At 38.3% G+C, this 27,559-nt stretch overlaps 1 protein-coding gene and 2 non-coding genes across 7 annotated transcripts in view; 2 read left to right on the forward strand and 1 right to left on the reverse strand.

Annotated features, from left to right (window-relative positions):
- Positions 1-27,559, forward strand: part of LOC129741633 (receptor-type tyrosine-protein phosphatase kappa) — a 480,680-nt gene that overhangs the window by 296,499 nt on the left and 156,622 nt on the right. The window lies entirely within an intron of this gene.
- On the forward strand, positions 20,842-20,913 carry Trnaw-cca (transfer RNA tryptophan (anticodon CCA)). The gene has a single exon. It is a non-coding gene; the product is annotated as a tRNA-Trp (tRNA).
- Positions 21,055-21,128, reverse strand: Trnaw-cca (transfer RNA tryptophan (anticodon CCA)). Its single transcript has one exon. It is a non-coding gene; the product is annotated as a tRNA-Trp (tRNA).

The raw sequence follows: 27,559 nt of genomic DNA on the forward strand, positions 1-27,559 counted from the left end.
TGAACTCAAGGCGGGCGGTATGTTCGCGCCAAACAGCAGCGGGCGCGAGTTATGAATAATTGAACATTGATATCCGCATCAGCCAGTGGCTAATAATTACAAGCAGCGACAATTGTTCACCGCTGCCACACGCATCTACAGTGGTCAGGACGAACAATGCGTGTGTGCAAAGTGGAAAAGGGAATGACCGATAACCGATCATACTCGATCGGTGATTTACGTGCTGCTGAGGGTAGCAAGTAGCTAGTTAGAAAGTGATGATTGAATTGATCACCCGGGTCGGTCGTTAGCATTCGTCTAAAAATACAGTCCACTGTTTCTCTGTTGAATTTATCGTATTTTATTTGAGTAAAAATATATGTTTCCGTGATCGTATCACCTGTAGTGCGTGCAATTAATTATCGTCCGAACATTCTACGTTTGGGAACTTCCGTTGGTTTACCGGACCGGCGATTTTTTGGGGATTGGCCTCAACAATATCTTAAACAGAAGAGAAGTTCTTCGGTAAATGGTAGGGTCAACTGATGTTATCATGAACTAAGATCATACTTTTTTTTCATATCTGTTTATAACTACCCACGCAGGTTAATATGGGGTAGAAATGAACACTGTTAAGATATTTGTAACGTTAAAATTTTAAGTGTTGGCAAAATTTCTTGAGAAATCTAAAGACTGCGTTTAGATACGATGTGTGGCCTTTAAAAATTTACCCTTAATTAGTCATGGGGAATTTTTGTATTCACAAAGGAACATGGAATCTTGAACATACAATCTCATATTCACAGATTTTAGAATCTGATGAAGTTATATGAAATGGATTATTCTCAAGATCTTGACAGTTCTTGGTGTTGTAAACATTAAAGATAAGTTTAGATAGTCAAACAATGCCTAAAAACGAGTGTTAATAATCCTCTGTGAATTAGTATGATGAATGTTTAGCAAAAAATTATATTACACTCGAAGATGCTGTTATTACTGACTGTGAAACGTCTAAAAACAACATTTTTACTAAATTTACTGTAACAAGGGAGTTACATGATTGAACGCCCTCAGAACAATTTCAAATTCTATGTAGCGACATGGATTCTGTGAGCTGTAGTAACACAATTGATATCTGTACCACATCAAAACAATTTGTTAATATGAATTAAAACCCCATTACGATTTTGTGTAGGATTTTTTTTCTATCATTTATATAAATGTGATGAAAACCTTAAAAAAGATTCAAATTCGTCTAAGTGTTCTATTATTTTGAAGAACGAAGCGACTTATGATCAAGCAAGCCTTGGAATAGTTAGTCATTAAGTTGGAGAGAAAATAAAAATTAGTCTTAATTTGTCCATCATCGAAACAAGTTGTTTCTCTCGATCTACTGCCTAGTCCAATAGATTATGGGCCTACGATTTTTTCAAGTTCCCTGCAAGTAGTTTCTTGAAGATTGTTGAGGATGGACGGAAGTCGTTACAGCATTGAAAAGCTGAGGAGCGGAGGATATGAGTCCTGGAGGTTCAAGACCGAAATGCTCTTGATTCGAGAAAACCTTTGGAAGTTCGTGAGCGGCGTTGCACCGGAACCTACTACGGAAGTCTGGATCGAAGGCGGTGCGAGGGCACGGGCCACCATAGCCCTTTTGGTGGACGATAGCCAACACCCCCATATCTGGTACTGTACAACTTCAAAGGCGACCTGGGAGGTATTGAAGAACCATCACCAGAAGCAGATGATGTCCTCGAAAGTTTCAATCCTGAAGAAGATCTGCCGTTCGGAATTCAAGGAGGATGACAGCATGGAAAATTTTCTTTTTCACATGGACGAGTTGTTCCAATGATTGGAAAACGCCGGCCAAGCCATGGACGAGCAAATGAAGGTTGCCATGGTGATGAAAAGCATGCCCGACACCTACGACGCGCTCATTACCGCACTTGAAAGCAGATCTGACGACGAGCTGAAAATGGAGCCGAAAATTACTCGACGAGGCACAGAAGCGGTTGAAGAAGATACGTCCCAGTGAAGCACTTCTCAGAACGGGCCGAAACGAAACCGGCAGGAAGGTGGTCTGTAACTCCTGTGGGAAGCCAGGCCATTTCGAGCGGAATTGCCCCGAATCACCTGCCCAAGGAGATGCAACCGAAACCGAAAGGGAAGACGGCCAACGTGAGTAAAGCAAATCCATTCGCATTTACTGCACGCAACGAAACACAACAGAAGCGTTCCTGGATAGTAGATTCGGGTGCCACATCTCAAATGGCTCGAATCGAAAGTTTTTCACCAAACTACGATGCTGTACAAGTTTGACGATTACCTTGACCGATGCTAGCGAAACGTCCGTGAAGGGTATCGGAACTGGTCACCTGTTTGCATACGATGGAGCTGGAGCGATTCAAGAAATTGTCCTGTCCGATGCGTTTTACGTCCCCGATTTGGAATCAAACCTGATTTCAGTCGGAAAACTCATCACGAAAGGGGCGGAAGTCATTTTCACGAAGCAATGAGGCTGCGTTATCCAAAGCGGCGGCCGTGTAGCAGCTGTATTGGCGGTGTGTTTCTTCTAAAGACCCCGGAGGAGATTTCCCATCAAGCGTTCCTGCATCCGAAGAACTGTATCCACAGTTGACATCGAAAGTTGGGTCACCGTGATTGTGAAGCAGTTCAACGATCAGTGCGTGAAGGTTTGACAACAGGCATTTCCATCAGCAAGTGTGACGTCGAGAAGACGTGCGAGTGCTGTGTGGAATTTAAAATGGTGCGCTTGTAATTTCCCCCGAAAGCGCAGAGAGAATCGTCAAAACCTTTGGTCCTCATCCACACCGATATTTGTGGTCCTATAAATACAACTTCGATTGGCGGATCAAGATGTTTTTTGACGAATGGTTTAAGTTTTACCGAGCCGAAGGAATCGTTCCTCAGTTCACTGCTGCATATTCCCCGCAGCAAAATGGAGTTGCTGAAAGGAAAAACCGAAGCTTGGTAGAGATGGCACGCTGTTTGATTCAAGATGCCAAGATGAGTTACCGATTCTGGGCGGAAGCAATCAAGAAGAGAAGACGCCGTTCGAGTTATGGTTTGGGAAAGTGCCGAGCTATGCAGACCTACATCTCTTTGGTTGCACTGTTTACGTAAAAGTCTCATCGCCACAGCGATAGAAGCTGGATCCGAAAGCCGTCAAGCTCACATTCATCGGCTACTCAAGAGAACATAAGGCGTTCAAGTTTGTCGATCCAAGTAGGTACTGACCAAGTTGTGATAAGCCGTGACGTCCGATTCATCGAGATGGAAGAAGATGACTTAGCTGAGACGAAAACTGTGGAATACGAGTCACCGCTGAAAAGTTCAACTCGTAGTACCACAGGTAAAGTTCCTGTACGTTTTCCCGAAACTACCGGTCTGGCAAGGGAGATTTGTACCGAACCGAGGTCGTACAAGGAAGCCATCAATTGTGAAGAATCCGAATTTTGGAAAGCCGCCATGATCGAAAAGATGCAGTCGTTAACCGAAAATGGAACGTGGAAGTTGGTCCCAATGCCGGCCGATCGTAAGCCAGTCGGCAACAAATGGATCTTCAAACGCAAGCTGGACGAGAAAGGTGAGGTGATCCGGCACAAAGCCCGTTTGGTCGCCCAGGGCTTCACCCAAAAGTACGGTACCGATTACGACGAAGTTTTCGCACCAGTGTGGTTCGTCAAGTCACATTCAGAACCTTGTTGACGGTCGCCAGCCAGAAGGGTTTGTTGGTGAAGCATGCAGATGTGAAGACCGCTTATCTGAACGGTGACCTCAAAGAGACGGTCTACATGCGGCAGCCGCCTGGTTACGAAAAGGATGGTCCGGGCACTGTATGTCTCTTGAGGAGGAGTCTCTATGGCCTTAAGCAAGCAGGTCATGTCTGGAACAAGAAAATAGACAGCGTTCTGAAGCAGCTCGAGTTCAAGCAATCTGCCAACGATCCTTGTTTGTACGTGCAGGACAAAGATGGAAAGCGAATTTATCTCGTCGTTTACGTAGACGACATGGTCATCGCTTGTGGAGACGAGAAGCAGTATGAAGATTTGATTCAATCATTGAACCGATTCTTCACTGTAACATCCCTGGGAGATATTCGCCATTTCCTGGGAATTCAAGTTCAGCTTGACGAAGTCGGGTTTACTCTCGGCCAGAAAAGTTACATCAAGAAACTTTTGGAGAGATTTTGAATGGATCAAGCGAAGCCGTCGAAAATTCCGTTGGATCCTGGCATCAACAGCAAAAGGAGGAGACGGAGAAGCTGCCTAACAACCAACAGTATGCCAGCTTAATCGATGGTTTGCTGTATGTGGCAGTGAATACTCGACCGGACGTAGCTGTGAGTTTATCGATCCTTGGTCGATCTGTTAGCAGTCCCAGCCAAGCGGATTGGAACGAGGCGAAACGGATTCTGCGATATCTCAAGCACACTGTAGACCATCAACTAGTCCTTGGAACGAATGACCAGAAGCTGACAGTCCACGTGGATGCGGATTGGACCGGAGTCGCGAAAACCAGGAAGTCCAATTCTGGCTACATTTTCCTTATGGGTGACGGTCCGATTTGTTGGGGCTCGAGGAAGTAGGAGTGTGTTGCCCTAAGTAGCACCGAAGCCGAGTTCATCGCCTGGGGTCCGTCCATTAATGATGTCACGCGTTAGGGGGGGAGAGGGGGTTTCGATTTTGTGACAATTTGTGACATGGGGGGGAGGGGGTTCAGCTTGAGCGTGACATCACTTATCATTACAAAAAAAAAAGAAAACAGCTAAACAATAACAAATATTTTTATCCTAAATTCAACAAAACTATTCTTGCACCATTCATTTAATGAATAATAATACTCACGTAATCACTTTTGGTAAATTTTATGAGCATAAGAAAGTTCAGAACAACACTTCCACTGCAACACTCAGGAAAGTCCTTCCCACTAAAATTGTGGCAAAACTTTAACAGGATTGCTTGGCTATTCTAACCTGTGGAGAAGATTTAGATTGTGAATGGATTGAAGAAGAGGAACTAGATTTGGATGGTTTCGACATCGTCGCTGATGCTGCAGCTACTGCCTCGACTTTCCCGGTCTTTGATATGGAAAGTCATCAACATAATCCTTAGACTCATGATTGCAATGTGTTTTAAGCAATGATTGAAGGCTTGTTAAAAGTTATTAACCTTTACTTTCAATTCTTTGAATAAAACTGATGAATTTTAAAAAGCAACATTTTTAATCAAATTTCTAAAGTGCTGAAAATTTTACTCCAGGGGGGGGGGGGGCTTAGGAAAACGTGACGTAATACAAAAAGGGGGATTACGGAAGTTGTGACAATATGTGACAGAGGGGGGAGGGGGGGTTAAAATTTTCCAAATTTTGCGTGACATCATTTATGGACGGCCCCTTGCAGAATGCTGTAAGGAATTTTTGTGGATTGATTGTTTGCTACGAGATTTCCACGTGGTCCGATCAAAGCCAATTATCGTTCATGAGGATAATCAATCCTGCATGAAGCAACTGGAAGGAGGGAAGTTCCACAACCGATCCAAACATGTGGACACCCGTTATCATTTCGTGCGAAAACTGAAGGAAGATGGGATTATCAACATCGATTATTGCCCTACTGAACTGATGATTGCCGATATGCTGACGAAGCCCTTGACTCAAGTAAAATTAAGGAAATTCCGAGAAGCTGCTAGAATACATCCGTCGAAGAGGAGTGAAGAACGAAGCAACTGATGATCAAGCAAGCCTTGGAATTGTTAGTCATTAAGTTGGAGAGAAAATAAAAATTAGTCTTACTTTGTCCATCATCGAAACAAGTTGTTTCTCTCGATCTACTGCCTAGTCCAATATATTTGAGTGTCATGAATCAACCAAATCAATGAAATAAGTTGAAAATTTTGCTATATGCCGTCAAAAATGGATAATCAAAATCTGGAAAACTTTGAATTTTTGTTCGGGAAAACCGGGAAAAAACCTGAAATATCAAAATGAAAATGTTGTAGCCACCCTGCCAATGGTAAAAACGTTATGCCCTGTTGAATGTGTCGCAATAATTTCGTGTTCACTCTGTAGAGAAGACTATGTATTTCTTTGTCTTCTTCCAGTTTGACGAAATACAGACATTACATCCGAGGTAGTCAAGACTTAGAGTTGGATAGTCTTGCTCTGGCACGGTTGACATTTAGTAAATAGTGTAGCTTTCCATCGGTTCCCTTGAACTGGCATCGGAAAACATTTATTTTAAGCATGTGTCACTGTTGATAAGTGGAGTAAAAGAAATGTAAAGCCCTCTTATTTTCAAAAGGAAACTCAGACTTGCTGTATGAGTTTTACCATAAAGCAGAATCTTCTTTATTTTACGACAAGTGATCACTCACGAACTCAAAACGCATGGACTTTTGAATTCTATAAAATAGTTTTTTTCTTAAGAAGGTTGAATTTAACCTTTTTATGTTTTCCACAATAGTTCAGGCTTCCAAGTTCGAAAAGTCTTGACACCCTTAAGCACTTCAAAGAAACCTTGTTACAAAAACCTCCCAAAAATTAAACACCCTGTACCAGTAAGTTGGACATAAACCAATTTCGTTCTGTTTGAATGTTCGTTTTATGATTTTATGAGCATCCTTTTTGTGTCGAGAAAACGTATTGTGAGGAACCTACCGTATGCACGCAGAGGCTGCCAAACTTCTCAGCATTTCCTTCCTCTCATTTGGAGTATGTATGTGTGATTATGATGTTTCTATGTTTTCTCTCCAACAAACCTGGGAGGGGTGTTGAATTGTGGGTACCACCATAATCGAGAAAGTGCTTACCGGAAGTTACCGGTACGAACGAAGCCGGGATGATGGCCAGCTGATGATGAGATGGGAAGGATTAGGGGTTGCGGGCACATGTTTTATGCTTCCTTCGCGTACGATACGCGGGTGCTTTTCCATTCGAAGGGCAGAGGTTTGAGGGGTCCCTCCTCACGTTTATGCTAATGCTGTTGAAAATTGCGGTAACGGAAATATAACCGTAGAGAACATAATCCGACAAATGTTCTGATAAGATTTTGATGGTTTTATTTATGATCAAGAGGCCGAAGAAGGCAACAAATTATGATTGAAATTACGAGCCAGTAAAGGCGCTTATTTACACAGAAAACAATAAGCTACTGTTCTGAATGAGGGAGATAAAAGGAACACGGCATGTTTTGCATGTTTTTTGAAGCCCAAAATTGAATTATAACAATCAACTGAGTTTGAAAATTTGTGATGCTTTTTCAAAAAGCATTAAAAAATGCTGTATTTATTTACAATTTGAAGCTTCTGCATAATCAAAAAGATGAAAATCAAACCTGAGAAAGCATTTCCCAAAGCGATGAATGCTTTTTGAAAACTGTTTTGCCATTTCCGGCAAAAAGATTCTGGCAGCAAGCAAATGTTTTCCGGTTGATAACGAACGACCAACTGCTGGCAAGGTGAGTTCCAGGAAAATTTACACGCAACTGTGTTACTTCATACTGCATTATCTCTCTCTCTCTCTCTCTCTCTCTCTCTCTCTCTCTCTCTCTCTCTCTCTCTCTCTCTCTCTCTCTCTCTCTCTCTCTCTCTCTCTCTCTCTCTCTCTCTCTCTCTCTCTCCGACAGACGATAGACGATGAAGCAAAAGTTTAAATGTGCCCCGGGAAATATTTTATTTATATGCAAATTTTTGCACTTCGATACTGTCGAACGCCTGGTTGGAAATACAGTGTTTGTCATCTGAAATTCAAGCCATCATTTGGTATGCACATTGAGCGGTAAACTATTGGGCTGCAATTTTGTGTCACTTTTGGTGACACAAATGTTTGAAACATTTTCTAACACTGAACCGGTAGAAATGTTTATGGTGCCTATTTCAAAAATTCATGTTGTGGGCATTTTTATGATTGTCTGGAAAAAGAGGTGCAAATATTTTCTAGCCAACATTTTGCAACATACTGTTCCTAGAAGCATCTTAGCTGCAATATTTGGATACCAAAACGACATGTCTCTAAATGCAAACAACCTGTGAACCGAAAACTTTCACCTTGTATCGGCATTTTACTAGTGGGATTTCAGGTAAATCTTTTCGAACGATTGGAGGAAAATTGTGTAGAAAGTCGAAAACCTCTCCAAGGGTTAAATATTTGGGAATAGTTGCCAAAACGAATAAAATTTAGTTTAGCGTAGCTTAATTGAAAATTCACATTTACCTTGAATCAATGATCCCAAGTTGCCAAAACGAAGAAGATCTGTAAACAAACTGTAGCATATAGTCTCTAAAAATGAATGAAAATATTTATTCTTGACTTGGAGATAGCTCAATTGGACTGCTAAACAATCTACAATCTGAATCCTGATTTTTTCATCGGATCTTGAATCTTGAATCTGAATCTTGAATCTGAATCTTGAATCTGAATCTTGAATCTGAATCTTGAATCTGAATCTCGAATCTGAATCTTGAATCTGAATCTTGAATCTGAATCTTGAATCTGAATCTTGAATCTGAATCTTGAATCTGAATCTTGAATCTGAATCTTGAATCTGAATCTTGAATCTGAATCTTGAATCTGAATCTTGAATCTGAATCTTGAATCTGAATCTTGAATCTGAATCTCGAATCTGAATCTTGAATCTGAATCTTGAATCTGAATCTTGAATCTGAATCTTGAATCTGAATCTTGAATCTGAATCTTGAATCTGAATCTTGAATCTGAATCTTGAACCTGAATCTTGAATCTGAATCTTGGATCTGAATCTTGAAGCTGGATCTTGAATCTGAATCTTGAATCTGAATCTTGAATCTGAATCTTGAATCTGAATCTTGAATCTGAATCTTGAATCTGAATCTTGAATCTGAATCTTGAATCTGAATCTTGAATCTGAATCTTGAATATGAATCTTGAATCTGAATCTTGAATCTGAATCTTGAATCTGAATCTTGAATCTGAATCTTGAATCTGAATCTTGAATCTGAATCTTGCATCTGAATCTCGAATCTGAATCTTGAATCTGAATCTTGAATCTGAATCTTGAATCTGAATCTTGAATCTGAATCTTGAATCTGAATCTTGAATCTGAATCTTGAATCTGAATCTTGAACCTGAATCTTGAATCTGAATCTTGGATCTGAATCTTGAAGCTGGATCTTGAATCTGAATCTTGAATCTGAATCTTGAATCTGAATCTTGAATCTGAATCTTGAATCTGAATCTTGAATCTGAATCTTGAATCTGAATCTTGAATCTGAATCTTGAATCTGAATCTTGATACTGAATCTTGAATCTGAATCTTGCATCTGAATCTTGAATCTGAATCTTGAATCTGAATCTTGAATCTGAATCTTGAATCTGAATCTGGGATCTGAATCTTGAATCTGAATCTTGAATCTGAATCTTGAATCTGAATCTTGAATCTGAATCTTGAATCTGAATCTTGAATCTGAATCTTGAATCTGAATCTTGAATCTGAATCTTGAATCTGAATCTTGGATCTGAATCTTGAATCTGAATCTTGAATCTGAATCTTGAATCTTGAATCTGAATCTTGAATCTGAATCTTGATTCTGAATCTTGAATCTGAATCTTGAATCTGAATCTTGAATCTGAATCTTGAATATGAATCTTGAATCTGAATCTTGGATCTGAATCTTGAATCTGAATCTTGAATCTGAATCTTGAATCTTGAATCTTGAATCTGAATCTTGAATCTGAATCTTGAATCTGAATCTTGATTCTGAATCTTGAATCTGAATCTTGAATCTGAATCTTGAATCTGAATCTTGAATCTGAATCTTGAATCTGAATCTTGAATCTGAATCTTGAATCTGAATCTTGAATCTGAATCTTGAATCTGAATCTTGAATCTGAATCTTGAATCTGAATCTTGAATCTGAATCTTGAATCTGAATCTTGAATCTGAATCTTGAATTTGAATCTTGAATCTGAATCTTGAATCTGAATCTTGAATCTGAATCTTGAATCTGAATCTTGAATCTGAATCTTGAATCTGAATCTTGAATCTGAATCTTGAATCTGAATCTTGAATTTGAATCTTGAATCTGAATCTTGAATCTGAATTTTGAATCTGTTTCTTGAATCTGAATCTTGAGTCTGAATTTTCAATCTTCAATCTTCTCAATCTTCAATATGAGTCTTAATTTTTGCTCTTTAATCTAGAGTCTTGAATCTTGAATCTTGAATTTTGAATCTTGAATGTTGAATGTTGAATTTTTATCTAGATCGTAAATTTGTCATATAAACAGATTTTGTAATTTTAAATCTCATCGTTCAATCAAACTTGTCATGTTAAATTGTAATTTCTATTCGGACCCAGCTAAAGTTGAGCAAGATTAACGATAGGTTGAAAAACGTGACACCACGTATATTTTTCCCTCCGATGTACCATTTATATCGAGTTAACATTCGGGCTAATGTCACTTACGGTGGTCCACTGACAACATCCGAGAGGGGATTTTCAACATAACGGAGCAGCAATTTTTCATATCATTACGGTAATAGGATCATTCCGGTTCATGAGCTAAAACGAGTAGTAGCAGCAGCAGCAGCACTTTATCTACATCCGACTGCTCTAAAGTTTTGTTATGACTCGAAAAACGCGCGGACAGACAGACAGTGGCGAGTTGATCCCATGCATGATGGCGGCAGCGGCCATTGCCTGAACCTTATTGTGCAGCAGCATAGAGGACAATCCACACATACACTTACACACAAGCAACTGTTGTCCTCCCGTTGGAGGCTGCCTTTTGTTTCCTCTCCCTCTGTGAACGGGAGTTAGTCGAGGGCAATCCTCGTTTTGAAAATTGTTGACGAAACAATGCATCAATTAGTTCAGGTGTTTACACAGCACTCATTAGTGTGTACCAGGTGCTCGACAAAGTTGTACCCTGGGCGGAAGAGGAAAGGGGAGCATGGGTACCACCATGGCTTTATTATTATGATTTTAAATAAACGTACATGAAGCGTTTACTTTTACAATCTTTTTTCTTTTTTAATTTAAAACACTGTACCATCCTTGTGGCATTCGTGTTAATTTTACATGCTAATTTTGATTGATTGCATTAGGAGGGTTTTGGTTATTGTAAGTCACGCTGCTCGAATAAATCTGGGGAAAGATTTGAAAGGCATTTATTTGCCTCAAGATATCCCATTCCCTTGAAACGGGAAGGTAATGAAAAATCAATACAAAATAAAATAAAACTCGAATTATTCTTTATCATGTAATGTTCATGAAATTTACAGTACAAGAAATTTTAAACCTCACGTGACGATTTGTTTTGTATGTTTGTAATCCACCTTGGGTGCACGAATTCTCTGCAGTTTTACAAAAGTATTGATACCTAACGGAATGATTTATTTTACTAAATAATTCCTAGGCAGTAAAAATGAGAAGATGTCTTTAACACTGTGAAAAATGTCTTCAAATTACATGGCACAATTTTCATAACCTGACGTAAATGTTGGCGATGTATATGTTGAGAAATCATTTCACTCGGGAACTAGCGATTATATGCAAGTCGAGTGAATTGCACACAACATCAATTTGACATTCTACAAACAATACCCTGCGCATTTCGTGGAGACTTCATCTGTCAGCTGTCATCTGTCAAACGGACAACTTGCACGGAACATTGCACGAGATTGGATACAATGTTTGATACAATATTGAACGGAATCTAGTGGACAACTGGATTAAATGTTCATGGTTCTTCAAATCAGAAATAGGCACACCGAGAAGAAAGTGCATGAAATAAATATAAACATCACTAATGTAACAGATCTAGTTTTAAGCTATACTCTGTGTTCGTCTCAAATAAAGTTACCTTAAACCTTAAACAAGAGTTTGATATCGCGTTTTTATTTCGATTGACTCTGAGAAACTCTACAGGTTATGGGCCCAGTGGTTAATTGGGATGTCATAACCTATCCAACTTAACAGTATATTCAGTGAATCCCCGATTTTGTCACGCACCGATTATGTCTGCCCCCGATTTTGTCACCTTTTTTACCCGATTTTATCACCATATTAGATTCAATACAAAAACACTCAGAGTAAAACTTTATCCTTTCGTGTTAATTATTTATTTATCTCGCGTTATAACATTAACCAGTGTACTCTTTGAGCTTCATAAATTTCATCAAACAGTCGAGAAATGATCCCACGCCATAATCATGAAAGTTTAGGAGGCTACAGGCTAACCCATTGACCATTAGCGAGTGTCAGAACATTCAGTCAGTAACAATGCTATATATGATGAAATCGATAGTGATAGTGAAGATGGCTTATGAATGACACAAAGAAAAGATGTCCGATTTCCGACAAGTGTTTTAATTCACATTTGCACAATAATAAAGTTGGTAAATACAGTCAAAATGATAAATACAACGATACAACAACACATTGATCTTGGTTGTTTATTTTAATATAAACTAAACTTTCTTCAATGCATATTCCCTAATACGCTGCAAGAGGATGACATCATTTATCGAGGGATCTGAAACATCAGCCCAATCAACAATTTTGTCCAGCACCAGTACACCTTCAAAATCATTTATAATTTCAAAGAATCATACGAACCATTTGGGGTCGATTCTGCTGATTCTGCGTCTAATGTTACTTTCGAAAGGTTTAATGATTTAATGACTCCAATCCTTCGAGGTCCTCGTCCATTTTTGACTGATCATCCAACGTCATACTCAAAATTTCTTCATCCGTAAACGTTTTGCTAGCATATATATGCTCTAGAGAGATATATGCATGTCTCTCCTCCATATCATGTGGCAAAATTGTATCATCGCTACTTTATTAACTAAGCAAATAAGCCAAGGAAACTTCGTTTTCGTAAACAAGTTTGTCTTCAAAAATTACTCCATTTTTTCCTTGATCTTTGAATTACCATAAGTTGCACTTCATCCCAAGCATCGTGCATCGAAAAACATGCGTCCTTCAACAAAATGTTTTCCTAGCTACTAAATTGATCTTTTTTTCTGCCATAAATAGCAAAACAAATATTGGAAGCAATTCTTTCAGTCCTGAATTAGCGCAACTAGCTTAAATTTTGTATGGATTTTTTTTGGGACAACATAATTATTCATTTAACAATCACTTCAGATATACTGAAATATCATAAAAATATAACTTTACATTAAAATATTCCTTGGTTCTTGCAGTACTTTCCATGGGAACGAATCACAAACCAGTCTTATAATCCAGAAAAGACATTCGATGCTACACATTTTTTTTTTCTAAATGTATATTTTTTTATTTGATGAAGAGATTAAGGATCATAATATATATTTGTCCGGCCTTATCGGTGCAAAATCATGTCCCTTTTAGTAAGGACAACCTGAGATTATGTTGTAGGTCGAGGACCTCCGAGTTCTAGGGACTCGAAACATAGATCGGTTCTTTCAAGAAACTAGGGACTCTTTGGATCGTTTTGTGATTTTCTGAATATAATCATTATCCTACTCAATAAGAATATTACTAACGTAATAACTAGACTTCACATTATCGTTCTCCTAATGAATGAAAGAAAAAGCTTATAAAAAGCAGTGAAAATTTTCGAACAGAAACACAAACAACAAAAAATGTTTAAGTGATTACCATTATAGGGTGTTCACGATGAAATTGCCACACACAAAATTGATTCGCCAAATTCGAGTTTTCATCTAATTGCCGTCAAACTTTCTGGGATTGAAAAATAACTATTAAACTTCATTTTACTATTTTACTCGCACTTTTTTATGTACAGTCCATGCGCAAATGACTGCACCTTGGCCTTAACCCCGGCCATTAGATTTTGCACAACCTGTGAATCAACGTTTTTTTTGCATATAAACCCAAACTTTCTTCAGTTTCTCGACTGTCTTCACTACCTCAGGTCGTTTAAGAAGGCTGCTTCATAATCGCCCAGTACTTCTCGATGGTGCGGATCTCCGAAGTGTTGGGAGGGTTGAACATTTTGGCACGAAATTGACCTTATTGTCGGCATACCACTTCAGCACGTCCTTGGATTAGTGGCATGAGGCCAAATCAGGCCAGAAGATTGTAGGAACGTTATGGGCCTTCAGGAGAGGAAGCAGCTGCTTCTGGAGGCACTCTTGCCAAACCAGGAATTTATTCGCAAATTTGAACATCTTCTTAGTGCATACATGCTCCGGAACGCTGATCTTATCCTTGGCCGTGAAAAACAGGTTGCCGGGGATCTGTTTGAAGTCGGCCTTCACATATGTTTCGTCATCGATTTCGGTGGACTTGTTCTGCTTCTCGTCGCGATTAGGGGCCTTTTATACCTTGAACGTTCGAAGCCCGCTTAGCCTTCTGGACAAAACATTGGCTTAGGTGCAGCTTCTAAGCCACATCCCGATCGGAGGCGTCCGGGTTTCGGTTGAAGGCCCCAACTACGCGGTTGTGATTTTAGGTGTTGAACGGAATATTTTTTCTTTCACTTCTGGGCTTCCGATTGGTGGTCAATCGTTCCTCGAACCGCTTAATCACTCGTGACACTGATCCCAAACGTATTAGCGATGGAACGATGCGAGAGATCTCGTGTTGAATGCGCAAGATTTTATCAAGCACGAGCTGTTCTTTCGACTCTATTTCCGCAAGCTTTGATCACAGGACTTTAAAACTTGCAGGATGTTAACTAAATCCACCCAAATTTTCATTAAATTCCACCCAACGGTTCGGAAGTTCCCGGATACCCAAAAGAATAGTAGGACCACTAGAAAGCTTAGTAGGAATCCTAATAGCCGTCGACTAGCCGCCCCATTGTTTTCTAGTGGAAAATTACCCAACCGATACAGTAGAAATGAAATTCTCGGTTCAGAATGACAACTCCCGTTAACATCTGTCATGGTTCCGTCATGAGAATCGATTCCAACACCTTCAACTTATAAGCCACCAACGCTATCGAATAGACTATTGGAACGCTTCTGGTTTGATTGTATTGGTGGGGTTTTTACGTGCTTATGTATTAGTACATTAGTGTATGTGTGTGCGTGCCATTTCGATACGATTTGAGGGACGATTTAGAAAATAATAATACCAATTTATGAACATCTTTTATTTTATTCAATTATTTTTCATTTACACAATCATTTCTCTCTACACAGTGTGCTATTACTATCAGCCTATCAGTCACAGTTTAAAAAAAAAATATCCCAACACATTTCAGCAGAACGCTTGCGAGGAACGGTTGATGCTTGAACTGCATGCCTCTTCCGATAACCTTCGGTTCTTTTCCATGATGCTTACGGTATTCGGTTGAAAGTATCGTAGCGGAAATTGTTGCCGTTTAATTCCAGCTCCTCGTACTCGTCCGCATTAGATCGACACAAGCCTCCTCCCATCACTCTTCGAACCGGGGCATGTATCAGCATGCGTTCGCATTTACTCTGCATGCTTTTTTAGGTAACTGAAATAGAAATTGAAATTTAATTAATAATATTTATCAGAAAAAACTATGAAACTACCTTCAACACGATGCTGCTGTGGAAAAGGCTGGTTGCAAAATGGCCGTTGGGAACTTAGAGATTAATCCAGGTCTAACTCAACCGTGTGTTGTAAAGACGGAGGATTTATTTGTTTACTATTTTGAGCTCATGTATTCGGCAGATGCACGTTTAACATTGAGACCTCAATTTTTGATACATAACGTAGCCCTACACGCAAAATTTTTCGCTCAAACGCAACCCTACGCGCGGAATTGCTCGCTCAACAATGATTCGCATTAAGCGGGTTAGAGCTATTTTATAGTGTGGCAATTTCATCGTGGACACCCTTTAGGCGTGCTGGTGACGTGACGTGGACACCCAAGCAGGTGACACAGGTGATTTAAATATGGGAACGTGTGAATCTAACCAGATGCAGATCAAGTTACAGACCGATTCTGTCATGGCATCAACTGAAGAGAGCATCACAATCAGTGCTATTCAAATGTTGTGCGAGTCGTGAAAAGTCAATTTTCCTGAAATTAAAGGCTCTACTCCTACGCTCCGTAGAGTTTGGTGCAGTGTCGTTCGTAAACACAATAGTGGATAAGTCGCAGACAATTGGAGGGTGGTGAGAATCTATTGGTACCAGAATATCAGGAGCATTTCTTATTTTGATAAGCTCCTCACTCGAGCCATAAACCAAGGTGATTTCTGATTGCACTAATTTGGATCACATTCAGCGAGTTCATTCCGTCAACCAAGCAGGCCGCATTTGAGGTGTTACATTCAAAAGCCTAGCATCTGCATTACCATCAACCAGGTACTATCGGCTTCTGAGATATTTTTGGGACAAAACACTAGCGCCAAAATAATATTGACGAATAAGACTTTAATCATTCATTCGAAAAATTTAACAGCATGCTTTGGATTTTTTGTTTACACCACAATCGCTGAATCGCTTCCCCGAAAAAAAAATATCTGGGCTTCCTGACGTTCGATCTCAATACCGATCTAAATAGATTGTTCAACTAAAGTGTGAAGCAGCTATTCCTGTATCTGACGGCCGAGTCTCAGATGGAACAGAAGGAGCTCAATCAGGTGGTCCTGTGGGACAAAATCATCCTGCGAGGCGAAAACGCTCTGCTGGACCTCAAGAACATGATCACCAGGTACTACTTCTGAGACGATGGCAATAATTCAGGTGAAATTTGAACTTTTCAAAAAAATTTGGTTTATGATCGGAAAATTTCATTTTGTTTTTCAGGGACCACCAGAACGTGACGACGACCCTTTCCTGGAACTTCGTTCCAAATGAAGGGCTGCTTCCGAATGTATTTGCTCACGGACATCATTCGTTCAAGTTCTCGGAAACCTACATGCCATCGCCGGTATAAAGAACTTAAAAAAATTACGAAACACCTACAAGAGCTTACCTGTGAAAAGCCACCAAAGGATTCGTAATCCGCCGAACTGCAGCTGACGATGCAGCATTTCCAATTTTTCCATTCTTATTCATTTTAATTTAGTTTGCAAATTGGAGCTGCCTATATCAACATGATCAATCATCAAAAAAAAAACCATCTGCAGAAACATCTGGTCGGAATGATCCCAAGAACCGTATGCACTTCTTCCTTGGTTCTTCAATTATATTTGTTTAGTTGAAAGGAGAAAATGTTCGAAATAAAACGAAATTTGAAATCACAGGACCTTTCGATATGAATTTTTATTTTAGTTAATTGTGGTCACACAAATTCTGCGGTCTATGCTATGACCAATGACTGCTTTAAAAACATGATGATAATTCTAAATTCGTTAGTTTTGCTCTGACGGTCGCTTGTCTGACCGTATTCCTTTTTGAATTTGAGATTCTATGAATATCGGCCTTAAACTAAACAGATCCTTTTTTAAACAAACTCCATAAAATTCACAGTTACAAAACCAACATGGTTCGGGAATTCGATACGGTGTCACCTTCTATATATACACATCTTGGTTGTTTGAATTTTGGTGTTTGCAAGCTTGAATGCAAGTTGAAAGCTTGAAGACTTTTTCGCTGGTGGCAGCACCGTAAACAAAGAGTTGATGTCCCAGACTACTTGTTCGAAAAACTATTCAGCCGGGTATCTTGATAGAATAGAATATCTTTGCATCAACCCACGCCAGACGGGGTTGGTTATAGTCGCCAAATACTATGTACGGATTCATCAGTAGCAGCGCGAGCACAAAGTTCACGAACAGTCGATACATGAGACTCGAAAACGTGAGAGCTGTTACTCTTGTCGTATGGCACAGAACATCATTTTTTCCCATTGATATGGGCAGCAATGCAAATTTGTTCAAGGCTATTCCCGCATTCAATAGTGACAAAACTGCTCACGTGACACTGCTTAACGGCTATAAGAACTCCACCAAAACACTTTTTGGAGCTACTGAGCAAGCGATCACAACGATAAACAAAATAACTGTTGTCGAAAAGTTAAGTTGAGTTGAACGAATCATTCAAACCAGTCTCAGTCGAAATGATGAAATCGTAGCTGCAATCTTTAGTGACCAAGTAATATTCCTCAGTTTTAGTGTGGAAACTTCAAACGTTCTGATAGTAGCACCAAGAAGCGTCATTTGTTCAAGCTGTCGACACAGACTATGGGGGGCTAGAAGGCAGAGATGCGTGACTGGGTGAAGTTTTCAGATCTGACGAATACTTGCCGTGCAAAGGCAATTGGAAGCCTCCCCGTCGACCACCTGATCGATGCACGGCACGACGAGCGATCGTTGGTGAACAAAGGAGAACACTACAGTCGAATTTTGCAATTAACCATTCAGTTGAAAATGAAGAAAAGTAAATTAAGATGAATAATAAATCACAATAATTATTCTTTTATTTTTTTTCCTTTGTCTGTGTTTTGAAAATATTTTTTCAAGTTATAAATCTCAGGACTGATACATATCAGTTGTTATCCTAGAAGGTTCTTACGGAAGGCAATCACCATCGAGACGTTCGTTGCTGATAGTCTAAGTCCTTCTTTACCATATCATGTTTTACGGGAATGCATCAAATACAGTAGCGTCGTTGTCATGCATGATTGTTTATATGATTTGGTTGGAGAGGAAAAATTGACTGCTTCGATTTTTTGGCTCTGAATGTAGTAAAGCATGGCTGATGTAAAATGATTGATATTCGGAACATGAAATGGCTTATCGGGTTGTCAGGCTAAGCATCGAAAAATCAGGCAAATCCTAGAAAATCAGGCACATTGGCATCTCTGCCCGCATGTGATGTTTCCCACTGTTGATCTCTCTTGTTTCTCTATCACCCACCCACCACCCATCGGCTCAGGATTTTAGCCGAGCGCGCACATGGTCGACTGCTTCGGTCTTGCCGCTACTTACGGTCAAATTGGTGAAACAATCAGTGCTGCTCAAGGTTCCAAGCAGGGGGAGATGTAGCTCTATTTCGCAACCTTGAGCACCACTGATTGCTTCACCAATTTGACCGTAAGTAGCGGCAAGATTGAGGCAATCGACCATGTGCGCTCTATTGATCTCTATTGGAATTTTGAAAATTTGATCATTTTCAGGCACCGAAAAGTACCAAGATAGAATCAAAAGATTTGATTTGATGTCTAACATGTAATTTTTTTTTGGTCTCCAAATCATGAAGCCTCGAACATTTAAGGGCAACAATTCGCCAGCAGTCATGACGCTTTTAAGATTGATTACACCACAAACTGGACCAGACATTTTTAGTTTTACTGAAGAATACTATTATTTCAATTGCTTTCTAGACATAACTTAATTTCTACTCTAGACTTTATATTTTAAATCAGCATCTATCATTTTTCTCGGTCCTGTATGCTTCGAAAGCCCATGTTGCACCCATTCATCGAGCAATAAACTGTTCATCCGGCCGATTGGCAAATGATGAATTGGTCCGGATAGCATTGCATTAGGGGTTCATTTTTGCAATACATCCGGATGCTGTTTGGTTTCAGCAAACGAACAACCTACTCCGTAAGCTACACCCGGATGTATTACCGAATGGAGCCGGAGAAGATGATTTACGTCCAATCTTTGACCGGCCCGGTTCGTTTTCAGGAGCCGGCTTCGGTGTGAAATATCATCAACACATAGAACCAATATGGATAGGAAAATATCCTTTTCGGCAATATCAAGTTTCGGAATGGCTGGAGCTTCGCAGCAAATATCGAGGCTTTATAGAGGGTATAGGTAGGTATAATGTTCATCTAATCCAGAGCCAGTTTTCTGGTTTGCTGTAGTTCGCAACAGTCTAGTCAGTGAGCCGAATATCATCATCAAGTCGGAAACATAGACGACAGAGTATGGTATGGTGGGTATCAGTTTGCTGCTTAGCCGGTTGGTTTGGCACAAATCCATAATTCACAGCTTCATGAAAATGAAGCAATAAATTTCAACTGACCGGGGGTCACGTGAAGGCACACGTGTATATGTGCGATGCGAAAAAGTTATGAGCGAATATTGTTGCATCGGTTTGATGAGTGGCTTCCAATTAAAGGATTTTAGTCATTTTGAGAGTGTTGACTATGATGTCGAAACCTTTTAGAAATCGGACAAAAAAAATCACCTTACATTTTACTAATTATTTCCAACCAACTGTTGAAAAATGCAACATTTGCAACAGGTCAGTATTGGAATATAATCGGCCCAATTCCAGCTGATGCGCAATAATGCCCACCTTCATAACAAGAGGCCACCAGATTCTAATCAATTTCTGCTGTACTACCCCATACAATCTTCCTAAATGGGCAGCCAAAAATTTACCCAGTCGAAATTGATTTCGGTGTAACGAATTGCGAGGTAACTTTTTCCCGTGTTGTATACCGGTTGATTCTGGAGGTAACGGAAAATTGAAAACGTTTTCTCCATTTATCACGACTGGAACCACCGCGACCAGACCATGCTTTGTTAGCTGTGTTAATGTTTGTATAAGCACATTGGTTTGAATGCTTTGAAATACCTGAACGAATTCCAATCTGGATTCCAGGCATTTTCCACATGATGTTTCGTTCTGAATTGTGATTTGAAATTGAACATTATTTATTTCAGCATTCCCTCGTGTGCACGAATGATTATTGAAAACAGTCGAACATACTTGTTGACTTTTGATGCCAGACAACAAAAGAAGATAAAGTACAGATACATTAATTGTGATTGCGCTGACTGACATGAGCCACCTTAAAATCAATCAAGCGTCGGAAAAGCCTTAATTAATTCTCCTTGCTCCAGCGCTCACTCATTGCTTTAGGTTGTCCAATTATCACGTTTCAGTTCATAGTATGATCGGTTTCATTTTTTTAGACAGACAACGTAGTTAGTTGATCATTTCAGATCAATAATATTTCACAGCAAGACTCCGTGGCGCAATGGTAGCGCGTCTGACTCCAGATCAGAAGGTTGCGTGTTCAAATCACGTCGGGGTCATTTATTTTTTCGAGTTCCCACTTCTTTGTGCGTTGTTTTCGAATTTTTTAACTAAATTTTTTTTATTTAAAAACTTAGATGAAACATGGAAAGGTGTAATAAGCAAACTTAACGAAGAGGTATCATATAAAAAAATCCATTTGACCCCGACGTGATTTGAACACGCACAACCTTCTGATCTGGAGTCAGACGCGCTACCGTTGCGCCACGGAGTCCTTGGGTTACGAGAGCTTAATCATAAATATGGACTGTTTCGAAAATTATAAATATACTTTCTTTCTTAAATAATTTTTTTGACATTTTATTCTCAAGAACACTGCAAAACTGCGTTTTCTTGCAATTTATAGTTCACAAGCTGATTTTACCCGGCCTTGCTCGGGTTCACAAAAGATATTTATCAAAATGAGTCGTTTGATTATTCGAAATATTGGAAACTTTATATTCATCATTTTAAGAAATTGGGCCCATGTTTGGCCACGTAAGTTTTGTAAGTCTTTTAAAAGTTTTTATTGAGATTATTCACTGTGTTTATCGATTTCATTTTTTTAGAAGAAGCTTATAGTTTTAAGAATTATGAATTGAATTTCAAAATAACTTCCTTCTTCTCTATCACAAAATACTTTAATCTCTTTTGGAGACTATCCCACTTTTCAAGATGGATGTACAATGGTATATTAAGTTTTATTTAATTAAAAATTTCTAAAAACACTTCCGAACCTTGTTGAATCATGTTTAAGACTCATTTGGCATGTTTTCAATTGTATGTTTGCTTTTTTCGCTTTTATAATTTAGCATTGTTTTTCTTAAATGTTGGAAGTTGCAATAAAAGTTTCTTGGAGTTATCGAAAGAAATCATCTCTGAACCAAAATAACCATTTAAATGTTATGGAAATGGTCTTATTTGAGTTCCATTAATTATTTTGAAGAGTGATCAATGTTAAAATTCTTTGAAATCATTTGTTTGAACTCGCAGTACCAAACGGTTTTTTTTTCAAAATTGGATGGTAGAATGATGACCAAAAATAAATCAAAAAGTATAAATAAATTGGCCAATGAAATAGAATGGTATAAAACTAAAAACCTCAGATTGTATTATCTAATCAATTTTCTAATCCCCCATTTAGATTCCCCGGTGGCTATCAAAGCGTTGAAATTGCAGCCTTTTAACATATATGTAACTCTGAATCTAATGATTTTTTCTTTCTCTCTAAGGAATCCTAAAAATTTGAAAATGGTTGGTTAAAAGCTGGAGTTTATGAAAATCGGTTCATTAGTTTTTCAGCATTCAGTCCAAATAGTTATTCAGCTGAAGAAGCCAACTCACTGTTGAATGTTCAGTTCACTGTATATCCTTGTAAACTCTCAAAGCCCCCCAGCGAGGCGGTAGGCAGCACATTGAAAATTACTACAATTTTAGTCAATATATTCTTTAAAGGATTGTTGTATTTTTCAATACAAAATGTAGACTCATTATTGCATCCAAATATCTCTTACCGGTACCACGTGTTTTGAACAGTAGTAGGAAAAAACACCCGCCAAAATTTTACCTTTCAAATCTTTGATGCCCAGCAAGCTTTGATTTGCTTTCCAGTCCACGTGAACTCTTGATGGTCGTTTCTAATGCCCGTCCCATGGTGATGGTGAAAACAACCCCGCCAAAAGGAAAACTTGGTTCTGAAAAATGGGTGCCATGACTTTTGGTTTGTGGGAAAAAAATGAAAGTTCTATGGGAGGGTCCGTTTTCTCAGGTGGGAGGTGCTTGAAACTATTACTAAAACCTTCCCATGGTCCAAACACATAACTGTACCAAATTACAGGCTGATCGGTTGAGCGGTGTGGATTTGTATAAGGTGCATACAAACATATATAGTCCAACTCATCTTTATATATTAGATTAAGCATAATTTTTTGTAGGGTAGGCGAGTTATCTGCTTTTCTCTTTACACTACTCATCAGCTTCTGCACAGTGCTTACTTCGATCATTTTCACCACTTTATTCCAATCTTTCTTGAATTTGTCAACATAGTCCACGCTTGTTTCATGTATTTCCTCAGATTTTCCTTCGGCAAAGCCCAAAAAGTTTCAATTGGACGAATCTCTGGAAAGCTTGGTGGGTTTATGACTCTCGGTAAATATGTTACCTTGTAAACTTCATGCCACTTTAATGCATCCCTAGTGAAGTGGCTCGAAGCGAGATTAGGCCAAAAGATTGTAGGATTGTTTTGTTGTTTGATTAAGGGTAGCAAATCTCTTTTGTAATCATTCTTGCACGTAAATTTTGCCATTCATTATATCTATGTTAATGAATGGACGAAACTTTTTACTGCATTCACATATGGCTTGCCACACAATAACCTGCTATCCAAATTTGTCAGTGTAAATGGTTTTCACTGATACAGTAACATCCTTTCCCTTCGATGAGGTGTAAAATTTCGGCCCAGGTAGAGTTTTATAGTCGAGCTTAATGTACGTTTCATCATCCAAGAGAACAAATTTATTTAATGAATATTTACGTATTTTCAAAAGTTATCTGGAATACAAGAGCAGACAAAAAAACTAAATAAGTGTTTGGAGCCAGCGCCCCAACATAAATCTAAATTATTTTTTATGTGTTTAGCACCTCGGATTATTTTTTATAATTTTTTTTTTTTGCTTGTGCTATTTATAATGAGCGTGCACTTACATATCTCGGTATCTTAGTGATATATGTTCATTAGACTGAGTCGATTTGGGGTCATTTTTGAATTTCTCAAACCCTGGGGTCTAAAAAGCTTTGTTTTGGTTCAAAACTCATCCATATTTTTTTACAGAATTTTAAAATAATTTATGCATGAATAAATTTTAACTTTTAGGTATGTATGGGAAAAATGTAATATTTAGTAAAATCAACATCATTTTTGTTTCTTCTGTGGAACCGAGCCTGCTATCCTTTTCGAGTAAAAGTTTTCAAGTTTCAAGCCAATATTTTTTTAATTTTAGTGCATGAAAAAATTGAAGTGCATGAACTCATTTTGTTAACTATATCATGGACTATTTCGGTTTGCTCCCTTGTGATTACTTCGTAAAATTGAGTGAAGAAAAAGAAATGTTATATACATATCAGCAAATGGCAGGATTTTGAAACGGTTTTCCGAGTCAGTGAAAATAGTGAAACCATCACCTGAATCTTGCTTATCGTGAAAAAATGCTTAGAGAAAATGTCGAAATGGTGACGAAAATCGAAAGTTTTACTGATTTTGGCAAAATGAAATTTGATGACCTTTTTATTCAGTTGTTAGGTAGAATTTTCGTTTATTTGCAGAATCCTTAATTTTTTTTTTCGATAATCCGTAGAAAATCCGTAGGAAATGCTGAAAACCCTCAGATTTTGAGCATCGTAGCTCTGTAGAAATGCTACAAGTCCGTAGATCTACTAAGAAATCCGTAGATCTGACAACGAATTCTCACCGGAATAATCCCGGTTCTCAGATAAGACTTCCAACAAACGAAATGATCCTTTGCGTTCTTAGCCCTTTTTCTTTAATTTTTTTTTATAATACAATTTCCGCCAAAATTGAAAAAAAAATTTTTTTAAGGGGACTGTGGAATTTGATAAGTATTTTGTTCAAATGATTATCGAACTTGAAAGCTTTATTCAAGAAAATTATATAAATCTAATTCAAATGTTGCTCCAGTTTCGTTAACTTTTTTACTAAAGGAATTGAAAAAAGGTGATTAATGAAAACAATCTTTTGATTTCAGCGCTTTATAGACTGTTCCAGAAAAAAAATAAGCACACCTAATGTTAACGGTCATTTTGAATCGAGTTTGTTTTTTTTTTTTCAAAGTCTACTGGCTGCGTCCTTTTGTTTACACATTTCTGTATGTGATAACATCAAAACAACATTTAGTTTAGGATTTCATTTCAAAATGCGTGGTGTGGTCTAACTCCGGGGAAGAGAAAAGTATCGTGTACAAGTGGCTTACTGTGAGTGGAGTCTCATTGAGAAATTTGGCCAAAGAAGAGGATGTGAGCATCGGAACGGTACGGACAGCTATTAAAAAATATCGTGAACATTGTACGTTTGAAGATGAACCGAGGAGTGATCGAAAATCTGGTCCTGTAAGTCCTGCTATTGACAAAAAGATCAGGAATGCCTACAAACAGAAACCATCGGCTTCCGGAAGCAGGAAAAACCTGAAAGGAATCAAGCCGCTTCTGTCAAACCAAGAGCCTGGAAACTGTATGATAGAATATTTTGTAAGAGTTCTGGGTGCATTATCATGGACGATGAAATAGGAATGAATCATCCCAGAGGAAGAAAATTTCGTATAAAAAAAAAATAATGGACGATGAAACAGATGTGAAATTGGACTAGGGTACTTCTGTCCATAATGCCCTTACGGAGTAAAACGCCAACGACTATTTTTTTTTATGGCGTTTAAATAGCTCGGGGAGCTGACGCTGGAAATGAAAATTAGAGATAGTTTTTGGAGAAGAAGATTTTAAAGTTTAGAGTAGGCAGCGTAGAATAGTAAGCGATCATGAGACGTTAGTTAGACCATCATGCACTTCATTATATCCATTCCGGCTGGATATGGACAGAATGCAGTTCAAGATAATAAACCAACCCCTCCCGATACCAGTTGGAGGAAGGACAAGTGTGGGTTCGAGACTAGCCTCTACTTACTCCCCAACGTCTACATACTACGGTTTATGGGCGCATTGAAAATATTAAAAATAAAAAGGAAGGATCTCACCAAGTTACAGGACACCATCTTCAGCAGTTGATTTTTGGTTAGATCCTTGGGCTGACAACCATGTCATGCGAAAGCCAACGTCTGGTGCCATAATGTTAGGGGATGGCTTGAAGGTTCGCTCAATGTCATCTTTGGACCAAATTATTTATCGGTAGTACATGCCACAATACATGAAAAGAAAACAGAAAAAAAAGAAAAGAGAAAAAAAAGAGTTTTAGTTCATATCATCTATCAATATCTAAAAAGAAGCCTAGCTTAAACTTATAATAAACCGAGATCAAATTAATAGTAGTAGTAAGCTACATTGTTCCTGTCATATCATAGAACCATACTATTTAACCAAAATATGGATGTGAGAGCCTGTTTTGCTTTTTGAAGCAAGCCTATTTCAAACTAATAAAAATTCTAGCTCAAATTAATAGTAGAAGTAAGCTACCTTATTCCTATCACAACATCACAAAATCATGCGAATTTACCAAAATATGGATATAAGAGCCTATCTTACCGTTTGAGCATCGCCCTACCCTATACCTACCTCACATAGTTGAATGCCTACTTTTGAATGAGATTTAAAAATTGCCAAGACTGTTTCCTTTGAACTATAATACTATCAAAACAACTCAGGAGACAGATCTGTTTCACAAACCTAAAACCACCAAATATCATTTCCATCCAATTAGCCCCCAGTGATTGAAAAAAGCTAGATTTAAGAATACGCCATCGTAATTCATAAACCGCAAATACACATCCACTGGAGCATTGGGGAGGAATATGGTATTTGAATATGTTAACCTACTCCTTTCTAACTTTCCAACTATTTGAATATATCTGAAAAGAAAAAAAAACTCCACCTCCGAATGATCTGAAAAATAGAAAAGAACATTAAGAAAAATAGAAAAGAACATTAAAATGACAATAAAAGGTCAAACAATCATTTCTGATCGGACCAGATAGACCATGTGATTGAGCTTTAGTTAAAAGCCGTGGGACCGACATCTAGGGGTTCCGTTTCACTTATGGTCGGAGATGATCCGTTGATGCCTATAACAACGCTGAATTGTGATACTCTCACTATTCTATATTTAATGTTGTTATACGTCAAGGTATACCCATTTATATCAAAGTGATATAAATGAGCACTCAATCACGCCCACGGGGGTAAAACGCCAACGACTATGTTTTGATAAATTTTGTAGATTTGCAAAGATTTTAGAGGATTATTTTTACACCAATGTGTTTTTAAAACCAATACGTTGTAATTTAAAAAAATGATAACCAGATATTCATCTAAACACGAATAACATCAAATTAAATTTTGTGGTGGCTGTCCATCACTAAAGTTGTAAAAAGTGATCAAAAGAAATAGGCTTTTACACCAAGATGATTGCCTAAAACATCATCATTATTGATTTTATTGATTGTTCAAATTATATATTTGAATTATCAATTGATGAAAAACTGTGGTAAATTTTTATTTTATGGTAAACTGATGATTTATTAAATTTAAAAAATCCGATCAAAATGCTGCATCAATTTATGGACAAATCGCCCTCCCCTCAAGGTGCTGTTCGGTAAAATGTAAACAAAACCACGTGTTTTATTCTAAATTTTGGAGTGCAGTTTTCTATGAATGCAGACCGATTATCGAAATGATATATCGATTTCCTTCTTTGCTTAGTCCTAAATAATCATTATGATGCATATTTATTATAACTTTCGATCGGATTTGAGTAAAAAACGTTCACTGAAAATCGAATCGGTTCACTGATTTGTCGCCAAAAGCAGCAGAAAAATTTGGTTGAAACTGACATAGTTCAAAATAAAGTTATACAGTACCGTTCATAATTGTATAGAAATTGGAAGCACGCGCGCTGTCACTTCGACTTTAAACTTTCATAACTTTTTA

This window comes from Uranotaenia lowii, chromosome 2 (genome assembly GCF_029784155.1).
Source record: "Uranotaenia lowii strain MFRU-FL chromosome 2, ASM2978415v1, whole genome shotgun sequence".
Classification (NCBI taxonomy): domain Eukaryota; kingdom Metazoa; phylum Arthropoda; class Insecta; order Diptera; family Culicidae; genus Uranotaenia; species Uranotaenia lowii.